At 48.3% G+C, this 19,465-nt stretch overlaps 1 protein-coding gene across 2 annotated transcripts in view; it reads left to right on the top strand.

Moving 5' to 3' along the window:
* Positions 1-19,465, top strand: part of BTBD9 (BTB domain containing 9) — a 96,842-nt gene that overhangs the window by 29,142 nt on the left and 48,235 nt on the right. The gene's annotated exons all lie outside the window — the stretch shown is intronic.

Below are 19,465 nucleotides of genomic sequence, written 5' to 3'. Positions count from 1 at the left end.
GGGGGATCTCTCTCTCCGGCCTCGGCAGGGGGGGATCTCTCTCTCCGGCCTCGGCAGGGGGGGATCTCTCTCTCCGGCCTCGGCAGGGGGGGATCTCTCTCTCCGGCCTCGGCAGGGGGGGATCTCTCTCTCCGGCCTCGGCAGGGGGGGGGATCTCTCTCTCTCTCCGGCCCCGGCAGGGGGGGGGGATCTCTCTCTCTCTCTCCGGCCCCGGCAGGGGGGGGGGATCTCTCTCTCTCTCTCTCCGGCCCCGGCAGGGGGGGATCTCTCTCTCCGGCCCCGGCAGGGGGGGAGGATCTCTCTCTCTCTCCGGCCCCGGCAGGGGATGTGATTCTCCTCGCTCATGTATAATCGTTTCCTCTGATTGGGATGAAGCTGCGAATAATACGGGTGCAGTCCATGGAGCCGCCACCAGGGGGCAGTATTATCCCAGCATCAGCCCCGCGGTGATGGTCACTGGCCGCCATATGCACTCTCTTATTTCTGGTTTGATAGATAAAAGCCGAGAATAGAACAGAAAGCGACACCCGAGACTACAGGATTATATCAGGGGTAGTACATACTGCACAGGGGAGGATGGGAGTAGTAGTGTATTACAGGAGGAGTCACTGTACATACATGACATTACTTATCCTGTACTGATCCTGAGTTACATCCTGTATTATACCCCAGAGCTGCACTCACTATTCTGCTGCTGGTGCAGTCACTGTGTACATACATGACATTACTTATCCTGTACTGATCCTGAGTTACATCCTGTATTATACTCCAGAGCTGCACTCACTATTCTGCTGCTGGTGCAGTCACTGTGTACATACATGACATTACTTATCCTGTACTGATCCTGAGTTACATCCTGTATTATACTCCAGAGCTGCACTCACTATTCTGCTGCTGGTGCAGTCACTGTGTACAAACATGACATTACTTATCCTGTACTGATCCTGAGTTACATCCTGTATTATACCCCAGAGCTGCACTCACTATTCTGCTGCAGGTGCAGTCACTGTGTACATACATGACATTACTTATCCTGTACTGATCCTGAGTTACATCCTGTATTATACTCCAGAGCTGCACTCACTATTCTGCTGCTGGTGCAGTCACTGTGTACATGACATTACTTATCCTGTACTGATCCTGAGTTACATCCTGTATTATACCCCAGAGCTGCACTCACTATCTGCTGCTGGTGCAGTCACTGTGTACATACATGACATTACTTATCCTGTACTGATCCTGAGTTACATCCTGTATTATACCCAGAGCTACACTCACTATTCTGCTGCTGGTGCAGTCACTGTGTACATACATGACATTACTTATCCTGTACTGATCCTGAGTTACATCCTGTATTATACCCCAGGGCTGCACTCACTATTCTGCTGCAGGTGCAGTCACTGTGTACATACATGACATTACTTATCCTGTACTGATCCTGAGTTACATCCTGTATTATACCCCAGAGCTGCACTCACTATTCTGCTGCTGGTGCAGTCACTGTGTACATACATGACATTACTTATCCTGTACTGATCCTGAGTTACATCCTGTATTATACCCCAGAGCTGCACTCACTATTCTGCTGCTGGTGCAGTCACTGTGTATATACATGACATTACTTATCCTGTACTGATCCTGAGTTACATCCTGTATTATACTCCAGAGCTGCACTCACTATTCTGCTGCTAGTGCAGTCACTGTGTACATACATGACATTACTTATCCTGTACTGATCCTGAGTTACATCCTGTATTATACCCCAGAGCTGCACTCACTATTCTGCTGCTGGTGCAGTCACTGTGTACATACATGACATTACTTATCCTGTACTGATCCTGAGTTACATCCTGTATTATACCCCAGAGCTGCAGTCACTATTCTGCTGCTGGTGCAGTCACTGTGTACATACATGACATTACTTATCCTGTACTGATCCTGAGTTACATCCTGTATTATACCCCAGAGCTGCAGTCACTATTCTGCTGCTGGTGCAGTCACTGTGTACATACATGACATTACTTATCCTGTACTGATCCTGAGTTACATCCTGTATTATACTCCAGAGCTGCACTCACTATTCTGCTGCTGGTGCAGTCACTGTGTACATACATGACATTACTTATCCTGTACTGATCCTGAGGTACATCCTGTAAATCTTTTATTTTATATATAAAAATGAAAAACATTACAACAATAAACATAAATCAAGCCATAACTTCTGGCAAAACAAAACAATAATAATAATAACAAAACAATAATACAAACTAAAAGAGACTTACGAAAATCTCCTGGCCCAGCCACACACACACCACACAATCAGCATTATAAAACAAAACCTTCACCCAATCCCACCACCTAAATTTTTTTTTTTTTTTTTTTTTTTTTATATAATTTTTTACAATAATTTTTTTTTTTTTTTTTTTTTTTTTTTTTTTCCATAAATAACTAAAGAATACGCAGCAAATAAAAGACAAACAGGAAATAAAAACATTAAATATAACTAACTAAATCCCACGCCCATCACCCTCCCACCCAGACACTGGTCTAACGTCCAAAGTTCGCGCTATATAGTCCAGACCAGTGCCCAGGATCATATTGTCCAAATCCCATCCACCCCCCTCCCAACCTAACACCCTAACACCAACACCCCAAAACCAACCACCTATAAACACACACAAGAACTATAACTACATATAACTATAAATAAATACACAATGTACACAAGATACAAACACATTAAACATATCAACATAACAAACCAACCACATAAAGCCCAGGTTCGGTGCCTGCAAGCCCCTACATCACTATAACCTCAGATACAAAACAAAAATCTACAGTGTCAGCTTCAGCCCAACGCCAGGAGAGGAGATGACAGACTAAGGGACACTAAAGGAGAACCCCCTCCAAAGGAGAGAGGCCCTCCCCGTGCCCAGCCTCTCATACTCCAGAGAGCGCACCTTCACCAGGTCACCCAGAATGTTCCTAACCACCTCATCCACCGGGAGGATTTTACGCTGCGTCGATACTAAACACCGTGCGTTCCACGTGTGGTACCTGACCACTAGACTGACTAAGAATAACGTGCAGCGGTCCCGGCCACCCAGGCCTCTGAATGCTCCATAGGCCCACTCCGCATAGGAGAGACCGGCCAACCCGGGCCAATGGATGGAAGCGCCCACCCGGTTGTACACCTCTGTGTTAAAGGGGCACTGAAGCAGGAAGTGGTCCATGCTCTCCAGCAGGCCACCGCACTCCTCCCGGGGACAACCCCTTTCCTCAGAGCTCCTACACTTCAGATTGTCCCTCACACACAGCTTTCCATGGAAGCAGCGCCAAGTCAAGTCCCAAAACTTCAAGGGGATCCTGATGGAATTCAAAAGACCTAAACCCACCCCAAGATCCCGACTTGGGCAATCCCTGAGGGCCAGAGGCTTCTGGAAATGGGTCAACAGAACCCTTTTGTCAAGGACTTTCCTCGACATGGTCCTGATCTCCCACATTCCCAGACCCCACCGGCGAATCACCTTCAGAACCGGGGTAGCGTAAGCCGGAAGATGCCCATGCGGTGTGCGGAGATCCTTCACTCGCCCTCCTGTCTCCCATTCCTGGAAGAAAGGCCGAAACCATCCCCTGCAGGAGTATACCCACGGAGGAGCCCATCCCCTGCAGGAGTATACCCACGGAGGAGCCCATCCCCTGCAGGAGTATACCCACGGAGGAGCCCTCTCTTTCCAGAGGTTTGCGATATTGATCTTAAGAAAGGTATTCACTAGGAACACCACAGGGTTGACCATACACAACCCTCCTTGTCTCCTCGTGCGGTAAGTAACCTCCCTCTTGATTAGGTTCAGCCTATTCCCCCATAACAGCTGGAAGAACAGACTGTAGACCCGAGTCCAGAGGGGTTCTGGCAACATGCACACACTGCCCAGATATATCAGCAATGGGAGCAGGTAAGTTTTAATCAAGTTCACCCTTTCCCTGAGGGTCAAAGACCAACCCTTCCACTGGTCCACCTTCTGGGCGGCGATCTTAAGCCTGCCGTCCCAGTTTTGCATGGGGTAATCCCCCTGGCCAAATTCGATGCCGAGAACTTTGGCAGAGTCTTGGGGCCCTGGAAGAGTGTCCGGGAGATCAAACCCTGGATCCCCCTCTCCCAGCCAGAGACTCTCACACTTATCCCGGTTGATCTTGGACCCAGAAGCCTCTGAGTAGCGGTCAACCTCTGACATCACCCATTGCGCCTCCCCTCTCGAGGACACAAAAACGGTGACATCATCAGCATACGCTACCACCCTTAGAGTGGCTTCCGGTGCCGCCCGGTCCATCCCGACTCCCACCAACGGCCCACGATCAACCCTCCTAAGGAATGGGTCAATCGCAAACACGTATAGAAGTGGGCTCAGAGGACAACCCTGGCGAACACCAGACCCAACCTCAAAAGAGCGGCCAATCCAACCGTTCACAAGCGGGAAACTCTCTGCCCCTGCGTACAAAACCTTTAGCCAATTGACAAACTCCCCCGGCAGGCCATACCTCAGAAGGACAGACCAGAGGTACTCGTGGTTAACCCGATCAAACGCTTTTGCCTGATCCAAGGACAGCAAGTACCCCTTCCAGTTACCAGCCCTGCCCTGCTCCACTGCCTCCCGGACACAAAGCACAGCACTAAATGTACTGCGGCCTGGAACAGAGCAGTGCTGGGTCCCCGAAAGGAGCCGGGGTGCAAACTGCACCAGCCGATTAAACAGCACCTTTGCCAAAACCTTTCTGTCCGTATTGAGAAGCGCTATGGGACGCCAGTTCTCAATACGAGATCGGTCCTTACCCTTTGACAGGATGATCAGGGCTGACCTCCTCATTGACTTCGGCAGAGCGCCCGAGGAAAGACACTCATTGAATACCTCAGTCAAGAGGGGAACCAAGGCGTCCTTAAAGGTCTTATAAAACTCAGATGTTAAGCCATCCGGACCTGGCGATTTCTTGAGGGCGAGCCCTTCAATCGCCCGGCTGACTTCCTCTTCCCTGATCATCTCTATCAAAACATCAAGAGAGGGGTCTACTCCTGGCGCAGGGACAGTTTCAGCCAGGAAAGCCGACATCACATCCCGATCTAGATCCTTCCTGCCCAAGAGGTGTGAGTAGAAGGATCTGACGACCTCCAGAATCCCTGATCTGGACCTTTTCAGGGATCCCGTACTGTCAACCAGTCCCGTGACAACTTTACCATTCACTGACATCTTGCAGTTTCTGTAAGGGTCGGGCGAGCGGTATTTCCCGTAATCCCTCTCAAAAACCAAAGATGCGTGTCTATCGTACTGACACCTCTTCAGCAAGGATTTCACTCTGGAGATGTCCTCACGACTACCCCCAGTCGAGACGAGATGCTGGAGTTTCCTCCTCAGGCCCTGATACAGGCGGTACCTGTCCAGGCTCCTGAGGCTCGAGAGCTGGCGGAAGAATCTCGCCACCCTTTTCTTGAGCATCTCCCACCACTCTGACTTACTGCTACAAAGGCCCAGCAATGGTACCTGGCTCTGAAGAAAGTCCTCAAAGGATTGTCTTATCTCTGCTTCTTCCAGGAGAGACGAATTGAGCTTCCAGTAGCCTCTTCCCATCCGGGGGGTCTCTGTAACATTCAGAGAAAACAAAATTAAACAGTGGTCGGAGAACTCCACCTCAACAACGGACACTGCTGAAGAGATGGCTTCCTCCTTTAAATAAAACCTGTCTATTCTAGACCTGCAGCTACCCCTATAATAGGTGAACCCCGTGTGACCTGGGGTGTGCCGGATGTGGACATCCACCAGGCGAGCCTCACTGGCTATGCTATTAAGAGCGACGCTATCATAAGTCAGCTTGTCTCTGGAACCTCCCCTATCCTGGGACCTCGTGACAGCATTGAAGTCCCCTCCAAAGACCACCTGCCGACTTGTAAAAAGGTAGGGCTTGATCCTCATAAAGAGACACTTTCTGTCCCACTTGGACTGGGGACCATAGATGTTAATTAGGCGAAGTTCTTGTCCCTTCATGAGGACATCCAGGATCAGGCACCTCCCCATTTCTAACTCAATAATTCGTCGGCATTCTACCGGTGCGGTAAAAAGGACCGCCACTCCGCTATACGGCTCGGCCGCAAGAGACCAATAGGAAGGCCCGTGTCTCCATTCCCTCTTAGCTTTAAACACGGCCGCCAAATCTGGCAGCCTGGTCTCCTGCAAAAATAAAATGTCGGCTTCAACGCGGCCGAGAAAATCAAAGGCCGCAAATCTAGCCGCATCAGACTTAATGCTGGCGACATTAATGGACGCCAGCGTCAACGGAGTGGGTGCCGCCATCATGAGTGATTGAGTTAGACGGCTTTTTTCTTACTACCTCCCTTCCCTCTACTGTCCTCTGAGGATGATCCCTTTTCCCTTTTCCCTTCAGAATTGGGGCAACTTCTTTTTAACGAAATCGAGGTGTCCATGTTATTACTGACCCCCAAGGACCCACCCGGACCACCCTCTCCTTCGTCCTTGTCTCCTGACTCTGAGTCAGTCTCCCACTCTGAGGACCCAGCATCCCCAGAGGATAGAGACTCAGCGCCCCCTGCAGGCTGCTCCGCCGCCACCTCCAGAACCCCACCCTCAGCCTCTCCTTCCGAGGAGGCGATCTCATCGAGGGTGAGGAACTGGTTGGAAAGCTCAACCAGAGGGGAGGAAGTTTTCCCTTCCTTAGGTACCTTAGATACGCCGCGTTTTTTCTTTTTCTGCTTGCGCTTATTTTCTAGCCAAATCCTGTTATCCTCATCCATACTCTCATAATGGGAGGACGTGGAGGACATGGCACCTTTCTCGCGCTCCATCCTCCTGACCTCCTCATCCAACTCATCATCCCTCAGGGCCTCAGTAGCAAGACCAGCCTCTGAGGAAGGAGCAAGGGTCACCCCAGCAACCTGAGGCTTCCCCAGTTCTCTCCCTTTTTGTCTGGCTTCAAGCCGCCTCAACTGAGAAGGCGACTTCTTCTTACTTTTCTTCACAGGCCCCTCAGCTCCTCCACCTCTGCTGGTACCTTCCCCAGCAGAAGCAACCTCATGGCTCTCCTCCACTGGGGTCACAACCGCATTGGCAAAGGAGCGAGGACAACGGCTGAAAGGGTGACCGAGCTCACCACACAGGTTACACCTAATGTCCTTACAGGATGCAGCGAGATGACCTAGCCCACCACACAAAGCGCACTTCTGCACTTGGCAGCTGGCGCTAAAGTGGGTGGGGTCACCGCACCTGTGACAGACCTTCGGCTGCCCCTGGTAGAAAATCAGGATTCTGTCTCGCCCAAGAAAGGCTGAAGAGGGAATGTGGGCGACTGTGCCGCCTGAACACTTCAACTTCATCATGAAGGTCCAGGCCCCAGACCAAATGCCAAATTCATCGCGGTTTTTCTGCGGTACCTGTACAACCTCACCATAACGACTGAGCCAAGTCATGATGTCCATGCAAGAAAGTGACTCGTTACGGGTCAAAACGGTCACCTTCTTGACTGCGTTTTGGCGAGACACTGCTTGCACAGCAAAGTCTCGCCATGCGGGCTCGTTCTTTGCCAGCTCATAATTCGACCAGAAGAGCTCTAAGCCCTCCGGCCGAACAAAGCTGACATCGAACTCCGGAGTACCATAAGGATGTATCAGGGCAAAGATGTCACTAGCCCTGAAGTTCATCTTCAGGAGGAGCTCCACCACCCTTGACCTGGGTGGGCATGCGTCACTGCCCCTCCAGCGAAGACGAACCACATTCCTACGGGCAGCTCCGGGCCCGGTTGTGGGTAAAGACCATACAGTCTCCCCCCCCCTTTTCTCTTGGAAGGCTGCCAGGCCATGCCTGTCTGTCCAGAAGGACAGATCAACCTCTCTCCCCTCTACATTGATTGACTTTTCCCCTCTCCTGAGAGCCTCCAGAAGACGCCTTTGCAAAACGCTATTCCCAGAGCCAGGAGACAAGGAGTTAACCCCACTTGCCCCAGCAGTGACACTCGCATAGCTCCTTATGGGAGCGGCCACCACTGGGGGTGCAGATGGTCCAGCACTCATACCAGGATCCCCCCCATCACCATTCACCACCCCCACATTCACCACACTATGTACATTACTGCCTCGCTTCCTTGCATCACTCACACCAGCTGGGCCAGGAAGACCTGGGGTTGCCTCGGCGTCACTGGACACTGGGGGTAGAGCCACCTCCATAGCTGATACAGCCTGAGAAGAGGCAGCTCCAACCCCGATCTTACTTGTGCCCTCTGCCTCATTGGCATTAACCCCTTGTTGTCCCGCAGTTTTTATGATGTTTGAGCACCGCTGCTCAATGGATGGTAGAGGCCGCTTGTCCTTACAGACTCCAGACAGTCTCTTTGGCCCTTTCATATCTCCACAGTTTGATGCACCAATACAGAACAATACTTTTCCTGCACCTTTCCCTGCAGGCTGCACGGGATGTCTGGGAGGCGCCGCACTACAAGCCCCAGCAGCCCCATCACACTGCCGCTGCTCACCGGAGCAAGCAACAGCCACAGTGCTAGGAGCCACAGGAGCTACCGCCACTGCCCCTGGCACTGGGCCACCCCCCCCTCCCACTAGGGGGCAGCGCACAGTACCAGGACCTGCCGGATCGCCCTCACTGTCCGGCCTTTCGGCCGATGCCTTCCCTGCACCATCCTTGCTACTACAAACAAGGCTGGTGCTCTGCGCCATGATGGAACGTGGCTTTGCAATCTCCCCGCACCCTGGCACCGAGTCCACTGCAGGATTCGTGCTGGGCTGGGTAACGGGGCCTACACGACAGGCTGGCACTGCTGCCCGCCCGGAGGGAACAGGGAGGGGACGAAACACCAGATTCACCTCCTGAGACGCCTTGATCTTCTTGGCTCTCTTCTTCTTTCTCTTTTGGTCCTCATCCGGGATCTCATCACCGAACGAAAAGTTCTGGAGGTGAACCGGGGACTCGAGCTGACGGATCTGAGCCATTAGCGCCCCCCCCTGGCCGCTGTCATCACTTTCCTCCTCCAGGTTGGCAGAGCCGCAGCCTGATGGTAATGGCGCTTGCTCCGCAGGCAGCCTGTCGTGCGAGGCCTGCTGGTGTTGGCGCAGGCCACCAGACGGACACGGCAGGTCTTCCTCATCCTCCTCATCATCGCCATCATCCGCCTGGACCTGAAGCCCCTTCAGCTTTCTTAACTGCTCCTGGCGCATGTCATCAAACCGGGCATCGTTTTCCAACTTTTCGCGGAACGGACCGCTGTGCTCGCGGATAAGATGACGCTTCTCCTGCAGAGCGGTGACCTCGGCTTTTAGTCTGTCTATGGTGTTAAGAAGATCAGACTTTTTCTTTCTCTGCGTAGCCACCCCCGCTAGGGCCAAGGTCTCCCGTATCTCCTCCTGGAGCCTCCTCAGCGCTTTTCCAGCTTCCTCGTACTCACGGAGGTGCTCAGCAATCCGGGAGCCATAGATGGTAGCAGACTCCCGGGCCTTCAGATCACCCCATGCCTTTTGCACACCTCCGTGAGCACCCAGCTTTTCAGCTGAACCACCCAGCTTTCCCGCACAGTCACTCAGCTTTCCAGGAGGAGCACTCAGGCTGATGTTACTTGCCTTGATCTTCTGTGAAGCGGAGACCTTGCGGCTTCCCTGGGTCTTGGGGATGGCAGCCGAGGTCACATCGCTGCGTCCTTGGCTCCGGGCAGATCTTCTTACCCCCTCAGCTTTGGCCGGTAACTGGCTTCTCCTGCCCCCCGCCGGCCTGGTCCGGGAGGCAGAAGCCTGGGATTTTCCTGGCTCACTCATCCCAGAAACCCACTCCCTCCCTGGGGAGGAGAGAGCAGGCCTGGGTGGATTGATCTTCCTCCAGGTGGTGCAGGAGCTCAGCAGCAACAACCACACCCTTCAGTAGCACACAGCAGAATGATCCAGCACGAGCTATTCTGCTGCTGGTGCAGTCACTGTGTACATACATGACATTACTTATCCTGTACTGATCCTGAGTTACATCCTGTATTATACCCCAGAGCTGCACTCACTATTCTGCTGCTGGTGCAGTCACTGTGTACATACATGACATTACTTATCCTGTACTGATCCTGAGTTACATCCTGTATTATACTCCAGAGCTGCACTCACTATTCTGCTGCTAGTGCAGTCACTGGGTACATACATGACATTACTTATCCTGTACTGATCCTGAGTTACATCCTGTATTATACCCCAGAGCTGCACTCACTATTCTGCTGCTGGTGCAGTCACTGTGTACATACATGACATTACTTATCCTGTACTGATCCTGAGTTACATCCTGTATTATACCCCAGAGCTGCACTCACTATTCTGCTGCTGGTGCAGTCACTGTGTACATACATGACATTACTTATCCTGTACTGATCCTGAGTTACATCCTGTATTATACTCCAGAGCTGCACTCACTATTCTGCTGCTAGTGCAGTCACTGGGTACATACATGACATTACTTATCCTGTACTGATCCTGAGTTACATCCTGTATTATACCCCAGAGCTGCACTCACTATTCTGCTGCTGGTGCAGTCACTGGGTACATACATGACATTACTTATCCTGTACTGATCCTGAGTTACATCCTGTATTATACCCCAGAGCTGCACTCACTATACTGCTGCTGGAGCAGTCACTGTGTACCAACATGACATTACTTATCCTGTACTGATCCTGAGTTACATCCTGTATTATACCCCAGAGCTGCACTCACTATTCTGCTGCTGGAGCAGTCACTGGGTACATACATGACATTACTTATCCTGTACTGATCCTGAGTTACATCCTGTATTATACACCAGAGCTGCACTCACTATTCTGCTGCTGGTGCAGTCACTGTGTACATACATGACATTACTTATCCTGTACTGATCCTGAGTTACATCCTGTATTATACTCCAGAGCTGCACTCACTATTCTGCTGCTGGTGCAGTCACTGTGTACATACATGACATTACTTATCCTGTACTGATCCTGAGTTACATCCTGTATTATACCCCAGAGCTGCACTCACTATTCTGCTGCTGGTGCAGTCACTGTGTACATACATGACATTACTTATCCTGTACTGATCCTGAGTTACATCCTGTATTATACCCCAGAGCTGCACTCACTATTCTGCTGCTGGTGCAGTCACTGTGTACATACATGACATTACTTATCCTGTACTGATCCTGAGTTACATCCTGTATTATACCCCAGAGCTGCACTCACTATTCTGCTGCTGGTGCAGTCACTGTGTACATACATGACATTACTTATCCTGTACTGATCCTGAGTTACATCCTGTATTATACCCCAGAGCTGCATGCACTATTCTGCTGCTGGTGCAGTCACTGTGTACATACATGACATTACTTATCCTGTACTGATCCTGAGTTACATCCTGTATTATACCCCAGAGCTGCACTCACTATTCTGCTGCTGGTGCAGTCACTGTGTACATACATGACATTACTTATCCTGTACTGATCCTGAGTTATATCCTGTATTATACTCCAGAGCTGCACTCACTATTCTGCTGCTGGTGCAGTCACTGTGTACATACATGACATTACTTATCCTGTACTGATCCTGAGTTACATCCTGTATTATACCCCAGAGCTGCACTCACTATTCTGCTGCTGGTGCAGTCACTGTGTACATACATGACATTACTTATCCTGTACTGATCCTGAGTTACATCCTGTATTATACCCCAGAGCTGCACTCACTATTCTGCTGCTGGTGCAGTCACTGTGTACATACATGACATTACTTATCCTGTACTGATCCTGAGTTACATCCTGTATTATACCCCAGGGCTGCACTCACTATTCTGCTGCTGGTGCAGTCACTGTGTACATACATGACATTACTTATCCTGTACTGATCCTGAGTTACATCCTGTATTATACCCCAGAGCTGCACTCACTATTCTGCTGCTGGTGCAGTCACTGTGTACATACATGACATTACTTATCCTGTACTGATCCTGAGTTACATCCTGTATTATACCCCAGAGCTGCACTCACTATTCTGCTGCTGGTGCAGTCACTGTGTACATACATGACATTACTTATCCTGTACTGATCCTGAGTTACATCCTGTATTATACCCTAGAGCTGCACTCACTATTCTGCTGCTGGTGCAGTCACTGTGTACATACATGACATTACTTATCCTGTACTGATCCTGAGTTACATCCTGTATTATACCCCAGAGCTGCACTCACTATTCTGCTGCTGGTGCAGTCACTGTGTACATACATGACATTACTTATCCTGTACTGATCCTGAGTTACATCCTGTATTATACCCCAGAGCTGCACTCACTATTCTGCTGCTGGTGCAGTCACTGTGTACATACATGTCATTACTTATCCTGTACTGATCCTGAGTTACATCCTGTATTATACCCCAGAGCTGCACTCCCCCTGCACTTGGCTCTGTATAGTTCTGTAGACATGGAGTGATTTCCTCTGTGTGTGTGGGGGTGGGGGGGGTTCGCACTCGTTCAGATATTTATGAGCGGCCGGCGGCTTCTTCTCTCCGTTATTTGTGTCCGGTGTGTGATGTTGGCGCCGGTCGCCCCGGGGACCTCATTACGGGCGCATCAGACGCTGCTCCTGCTTGTTTTCTGCTGAATGCAGGTCGTTTGTTTTGTCACATTAAACGAGTTGTAAAACCTGAGGCCCCGAGCACCAGGCGGGTATAAACGTCGCCAAGCGGAGAACGCAGAGCACCAACCGCAACCACAACTCCTGTCATCTACAGCGTCAGCTTTATCCTGTACAGACAACCACCGTAATAATCCTGCTACACTGACCTGCATGTGCTCTATAATGTGTATGTAGTGAGCTCCCCCTAGTGGTGGTGTATAATGTGTATGTAGTGATCTCCTCCTAGTGGTGGTGTATAATCTGTATGTAGTGATCTCCCCCTAGTGGTGGTGTATAATCTGTATGTAGTGATCTCCTCCTAGTGGTGGTGTATAATGTGTATGTAGTGATCTCCCCCTAGTGGTGATGTATAATGTGTATGTAGTGAGCTCCCCCCTAGTGGTGGTGTATAATGTGTATGTAGTGATCTCCTCCTAGTGGTGGTGTATAATGTGTATGTAGTGAGCTCCCCCTAGTGGTGGTGTATAATGTGTATGTAGTGATCTCCTCCTAGTGATGGTGTATAATGTGTATGTAGTGATCTCCTCCTAGTGGTGGTGTATAATCTGTATGTAGTGATCTCCCCCTAGTGGTGGTGTATAATCTGTATGTAGTGATCTCCTCCTAGTGGTGGTGTATAATGTGTATGTAGTGATCTCCCCCTAGTGGTGGTGTATAATCTGTATGTAGTGATCTCCTCCTAGTGGTGGTGTATAATGTGTATGTAGTGAGCTCCCCCTAGTGGTGGTGTATAATGTGTATGTAGTGATCTCCCCCTAGTGGTGGTGTATAATCTGTATGTAGTGATCTCCTCCTAGTGGTGGTGTATAATCTGTATGTAGAGATCTCCCCCTAGTGGTGGTGTATAATGTGTATGTAGTGATCTCCCCCTAGTGGTGGTGTATAATCTGTATGTAGTGATCTCCTCCTAGTGGTGGTGTATAATGTGTATGTAGTGATCTCCCCCTAGTGGTGGTGTATAATGTGTATGTAGTGATCTCCTCCTAGTGGTGATGTATAATCTGTATGTAGTGATCTCCTCCTAGTGGTGGTGTATAATGTGTATGTAGTGATCTCCCCCTAGTGGTGGTGTATAATGTGTATGTAGTGATCTCCCCCTAGTGGTGGTGTATAATGTGTATGTAGTGATCTCCCCCTAGTGGTGGTGTATAATGTGTATGTAGTGATCTCCTCCTAGTGGTGATGTATAATCTGTATGTAGTGAGCTCCCCCTAGTGGTGATGTATAATGTGTATATAGTGATCTCCCCCTAGTGGTGGTGTATAATCTGTATGTAGTGAGCTCCTCCTAGTGGTGGTGTATAATGTGTATGTAGTGAGCTCCCCCTAGTGGTGGTGTATAATGTGTATGTAGTGATCTCCTCCTAGTGATGGTGTATAATGTGTATGTAGTGATCTCCTCCTAGTGGTGGTGTATAATCTGTATGTAGTGATCTCCCCCTAGTGGTGGTGTATAATCTGTATGTAGTGATCTCCCCCTAGTGGTGGTGTATAATGTGTATGTAGTGATCTCCTCCTAGTGGTGGTGTATAATCTGTATGTAGGGATCTCCTCCTAGTGGTGGTGTATAATGTGTATGTAGTGATCTCCTCCTAGTGGTGGTGTATAATGTGTATGTAGTGATCTCCTCCTAGTGGTGGTGTATAATGTGTATGTAGTGATCTCCTCCTAGTGGTGGTGTATAATCTGTATGTAGTGATCTCCTCCTAGTGGTGGTGTATAATGTGTATGTAGTGATCTCCCCCTAGTGGTGGTGTATAATCTATATGTAGTGATCTCCTCCTAGTGGTGGTGTATAATGTGTATGTAGTGATCTCCTCCTAGTGGTGGTGTATAATGTGTATGTAGTGATCTCCTCCTAGTGGTGGTGTATAATGTGTATGTAGTGATCTCCTCCTAGTGGTGGTGTATAATGTGTATGTAGTGATCTCCTCCTAGTGGTGGTGTATAATGTGTATATAGTGATCTCCCCCTAGTGGTGGTGTATAATGTGTATGTAGTGATCTCCTCCTAGTGGTGATGTATAATGTGTATGTAGTGATCTCCTCCTAGTGGTGGTGTATAATGTGTATGTAGTGATCTCCCCCTAGTGGTGGTGTATAATGTGTATGTAGTGATCTCCTCCTAGTGGTGGTGTATAATCTATATGTAGTGATCTCCTCCTAGTGGTGGTGTATAATGTGTATGTAGTGATCTCCTCCTAGTGGTGGTGTATAATGTGTATGTAGTGAGCTCCTCCTAGTGGTGGTGTATAATGTGTATGTAGTGATCTCCTCCTAGTGGTGGTGTATAATCTGTATGTAGTGATCTCCTCCTAGTGGTGGTGTATAATGTGTATGTAGTGATCTCCTCCTAGTGGTGGTGTATAATCTATATGTAGTGATCTCCTCCTAGTGGTGGTGTATAATGTGTATGTAGTGATCTCCTCCTAGTGGTGGTGTATAATGTGTATGTAGTGATCTCCTCCTAGTGGTGGTGTATAATCTGTATGTAGTGATCTCCCCCTAGTGGTGGTGTATAATGTGTATGTAGTGATCTCCTCCTAGTGGTGGTGTATAATGTGTATGCAGTGATCTCCTCCTAGTGGTGGTGTATAATGTGTATGTAGTGAGCTCCCCCTAGTGTTGGTGTATAATCTGTATGTAGTGATCTCCTCCTAGTGGTGGTGTATAATGTGTATGTAGTGATCTCCTCCTAGTGGTGGTGTATAATGTGTATGTAGTGAGCTCCTCCTAGTGGTGGTGTATAATGTGTATGTAGTGATCTCCTCCTAGTGGTGGTGTATAATGTGTATGTAGTGATCTCCTCCTAGTGGTGGTGTATAATCTATATGTAGTGATCTCCTCCTAGTGGTGGTGTATAATGTGTATGTAGTGATCTCCTCCTAGTGGTGGTGTATAATCTGTATGTAGTGATCTCCTCCTAGTGGTGGTGTATAATGTGTATGTAGTGATCTCCTCCTAGTGGTGGTGTATAATCTATATGTAGTGATCTCCCCCTAGTGGTGGTGTATAATGTGTATGTAGTGATCTCCTCCTAGTGGTGGTGTATAATGTGTATGTAGTGATCTCCTCCTAGTGGTGGTGTATAATGTGTATGTAGTGATCTCCTCCTAGTGGTGGTGTATAATCTGTATGTAGTGATCTCCCCCTAGTGGTGGTGTATAATGTGTATGTAGTGATCTCCCCCTAGTGGTGGTGTATAATCTGTATGTAGTGATCTCCTCCTAGTGGTGGTGTATAATGTGTATGTAGTGATCTCCTCCTAGTGGTGGTGTATAATGTGTATGTAGTGATCTCCTCCTAGTGGTGGTGTATAATGTGTATGTAGTGATCTCCCCCTAGTGGTGGTGTATAATGTATATGTAGTGATCTTCTCCTAGTGGTGGTGTATAATGTGTATGTAGTGAGCTCCCCCTAGTGGTGGTGTATAATGTGTATGTAGTGATCTCCCCCTAGTGGTGGTGTATAATGTGTATGTAGTGAGCTCCCCCTAGTGGTGGTGTATAATCTGTATGTAGTGATCTCCTCCTAGTGGTGGTGTATAATGTGTATGTAGTGAGCTCCCCCTAGTGGTGGTGTATAATCTGTATGTAGTGATCTCCTCCTAGTGGTGGTGTATAATCTGTATGTAGTGATCTCCCCCTAGTGGTGGTGTATAATCTGTATGTAGTGATCTCCCCCTAGTGGTGGTGTATAATCTGTATGTAGTGATCTCCTCCTAGTGGTGGTGTATAATGTGTATGTAGTGATCTCCCCCTAGTGGTGGTGTATAATGTGTATGTAGTGATCTCCTCCTAGTGGTGGTGTATAATGTGTATGTAGTGATCTCCTCCTAGTGGTGGTGTATAATGTGTATGTAGTGATCTCCCCCTAGTGGTGGTGTATAATGTGTATGTAGTGATCTCCCCCTAGTGGTGGTGTATAATGTGTATGTAGTGATCTCCTCCTAGTGGTGGTGTATAATGTGTATGTAGTGATCTCCCCCTAGTGGTGGTGTATAATGTGTATGTAGTGATCTCCTCCTAGTGGTGGTGGTGTATAATGTGTATGTAGTGATCTCCTCCTAGTGGTGGTGGTGTATAATGTGTATGTAGTGAGCTCCTCCTAGTGGTGGTGTATAATGTGTATGTAGTGATCTCCCCCTAGTGGTGGTGGTGTATAATGTGTATGTAGTGATCTCCTCCTAGTGGTGGTGTATAATCTGTATGTAGTGATCTCCTCCTAGTGGTGGTGTATAATGTGTATGTAGTGAGCTCCCCCTAGTGGTGGTGTATAATGTGTATGTAGTGATCTCCTCCTAGTGGTGGTGTATAATGTGTATGTAGTGACCTCCCCCTAGTGGTGGTGTATAATGTGTATGTAGTGATCTCCCCCTAGTGGTGGTGTATAATGTGTATGTAGTGATCTCCCCCTAGTGGTGGTGTATAATGTGTATGTAGTGATCTCCTCCTAGTGGTGGTGTATAATCTGTATGTAGTGATCTCCCCCTAGTGGTGGTGTATAATGTGTATGTAGTGATCTCCCCCTAGTGGTGGTGTATAATGTGTATGTAGTGATCTCCTCCTAGTGGTGGTGTATAATGTGTATGTAGTGATCTCCTCCTAGTGGTGGTGTATAATGTGTATGTAGTGATCTCCTCCTAGTGGTGGTGTATAATGTGTATGTAGTGATCTCCTCCTAGTGGTGGTGTATAATGTGTATGTAGTGATCTCCCCCTAGTGGTGGTGTATAATGTGTATGTAGTGATCTCCTCCTAGTGGTGGTGTATAATGTGTATGTAGTGATCTCCTCCTAGTGGTGGTGTATAATGTGTATGTAGTGATCTCCTCCTAGTGGTGGTGTATAATGTGTATGTAGTGATCTCCCCCTAGTGGTGGTGTATAATGTGTATGTAGTGATCTCCTCCTAGTGGTGGTGTATAATGTGTATGTAGTGATCTCCTCCTAGTGGTGGTGTATAATGTGTATGTAGTGATCTCCCCCTAGTGGTGGTGTATAATGTGTATGTAGTGATCTCCTCCTAGTGGTGGTGTATAATCTGTATGTAGTGATCTCCCCCTAGTGGTGGTGTATAATGTGTATGTAGTGATCTCCCCCTAGTGGTGGTGTATAATCTGTATGTAGTGATCTCCTCCTAGTGGTGATGTATAATGTGTATGTAGTGATCTCCTCCTAGTGGTGGTGTATAATGTGTATGTAGTGATCTCCCCCTAGTGGTGGTGTATAATGTGTATGTAGTGATCTCCTCCTAGTGGTGGTGTATAATCTGTATGTAGTGATCTCCTCCTAGTGGTGGTGTATAATCTGTATGTAGTGATCTCCTCCTAGTGGTGGTGTATAATGTGTATGTAGTGATCTCCTCCTAGTGGTGGTGTATAATGTGTATGTAGTGATCTCCCCCTAGTGGTGGTGTATAATGTGTATGTAGTGATCTCCTCCTAGTGGTGGTGTATAATGTGTATGTAGTGATCTCCCCCTAGTGGTGATGTATAATGTGTATGTAGTGATCTCCTCCTAGTGGTGGTGTATAATCTGTATGTAGTGAGCTCCTCCTAGTGGTGGTGTATAATCTGTATGTAGTGATCTCCCCCTAGTGGTGGTGTATAATCTGTATGTAGTGATCTCCCCCTAGTGGTGGTGTATAATCTGTATGTAGTGATCTCCTCCTAGTGGTGGTGTATAATCTGTATGTAGTGATCTCCTCCTAGTGGTGGTGTATAATGTGTATGTAGTGATCTCCCCCTAGTGGTGGTGTATAATGTGTATGTAGTGATCTCCCCCTAGTGGTGGTGTATAATCTGTATGTAGTGATCTCCCCCTAGTGGTGGTGTATAATATGTATGTAGTGATCTCCCCCTAGTGGTGGTGTATAATGTGTATGTAGTGATCTCCCCCTAGTGGTGGTGTATAATGTGTATGTAGTGATCTCCCCCTAGTGGTGGTGTATAATGTGTATGTAGTGATCTCCCCCTAGTGGTGGTGTATAATGTGTATGTAGTGATCTCCTCCTAGTGGTGGTGTATAATGTGTATGTAGTGATCTCCCCCTAGTGGTGGTGTATAATGTGTATGTAGTGATCTCCGCCTAGTGGTGGTGTATAATGTGTATGTAGTGATCTCCCCCTAGTGGTGGTGTATAATGTGTATGTAGTGATCTCCTCCTAGTGGTGGTGTATAATGTGTATGTAGTGATCTCCTCCTAGTGGTGGTGTATAATGTGTATGTAGTGAGCTCCCCCTAGTGGTGGTGTATAATGTGTATGTAGTGATCTCCCCCTAGTGGTGGTGTATAATGTGTATGTAGTGATCTCCTCCTAGTGGTGGTGTATAATGTGTATGTAGTGATCTCCCCCTAGTGGTGGTGTATAATGTGTATGTAGTGATCTCCTCCTAGTGGTGGTGTATAATGTGTATGTAGTGATCTCCTCCTAGTGGTGGTGTATAATGTGTATGTAGTGAGCTCCCCCTAGTGGTGGTGTATAATGTGTATGTAGTGATCTCCCCCTAGTAGTGGTGTATAATGTGTATGTAGTGATCTCCTCCTAGTGGTGGTGTATAATGTGTATGTAGTGATCTCCTCCTAGTGGTGGTGTATAATGTGTATGTAGTGATCTCCCCCTAGTGGTGGTGTATAATGTGTATGTAGTGATCTCCCCCTAGTGGTGGTGTATAATGTGTATGTAGGGATCTCCCCCTAGTGGTGATGTATAATCTGTATGTAGTGATCTCCTCCTAGTGGTGGTGTATAATGTGTATGTAGTGATCTCCCC

Source organism: Engystomops pustulosus, chromosome 3 (genome assembly GCF_040894005.1).
Source record: "Engystomops pustulosus chromosome 3, aEngPut4.maternal, whole genome shotgun sequence".
NCBI lineage: Eukaryota > Metazoa > Chordata > Amphibia > Anura > Leptodactylidae > Engystomops > Engystomops pustulosus.
The sequence above is the reverse complement of the archived record's forward strand: the minus strand, read 5'-3'. Positions and strand labels throughout refer to the sequence as shown.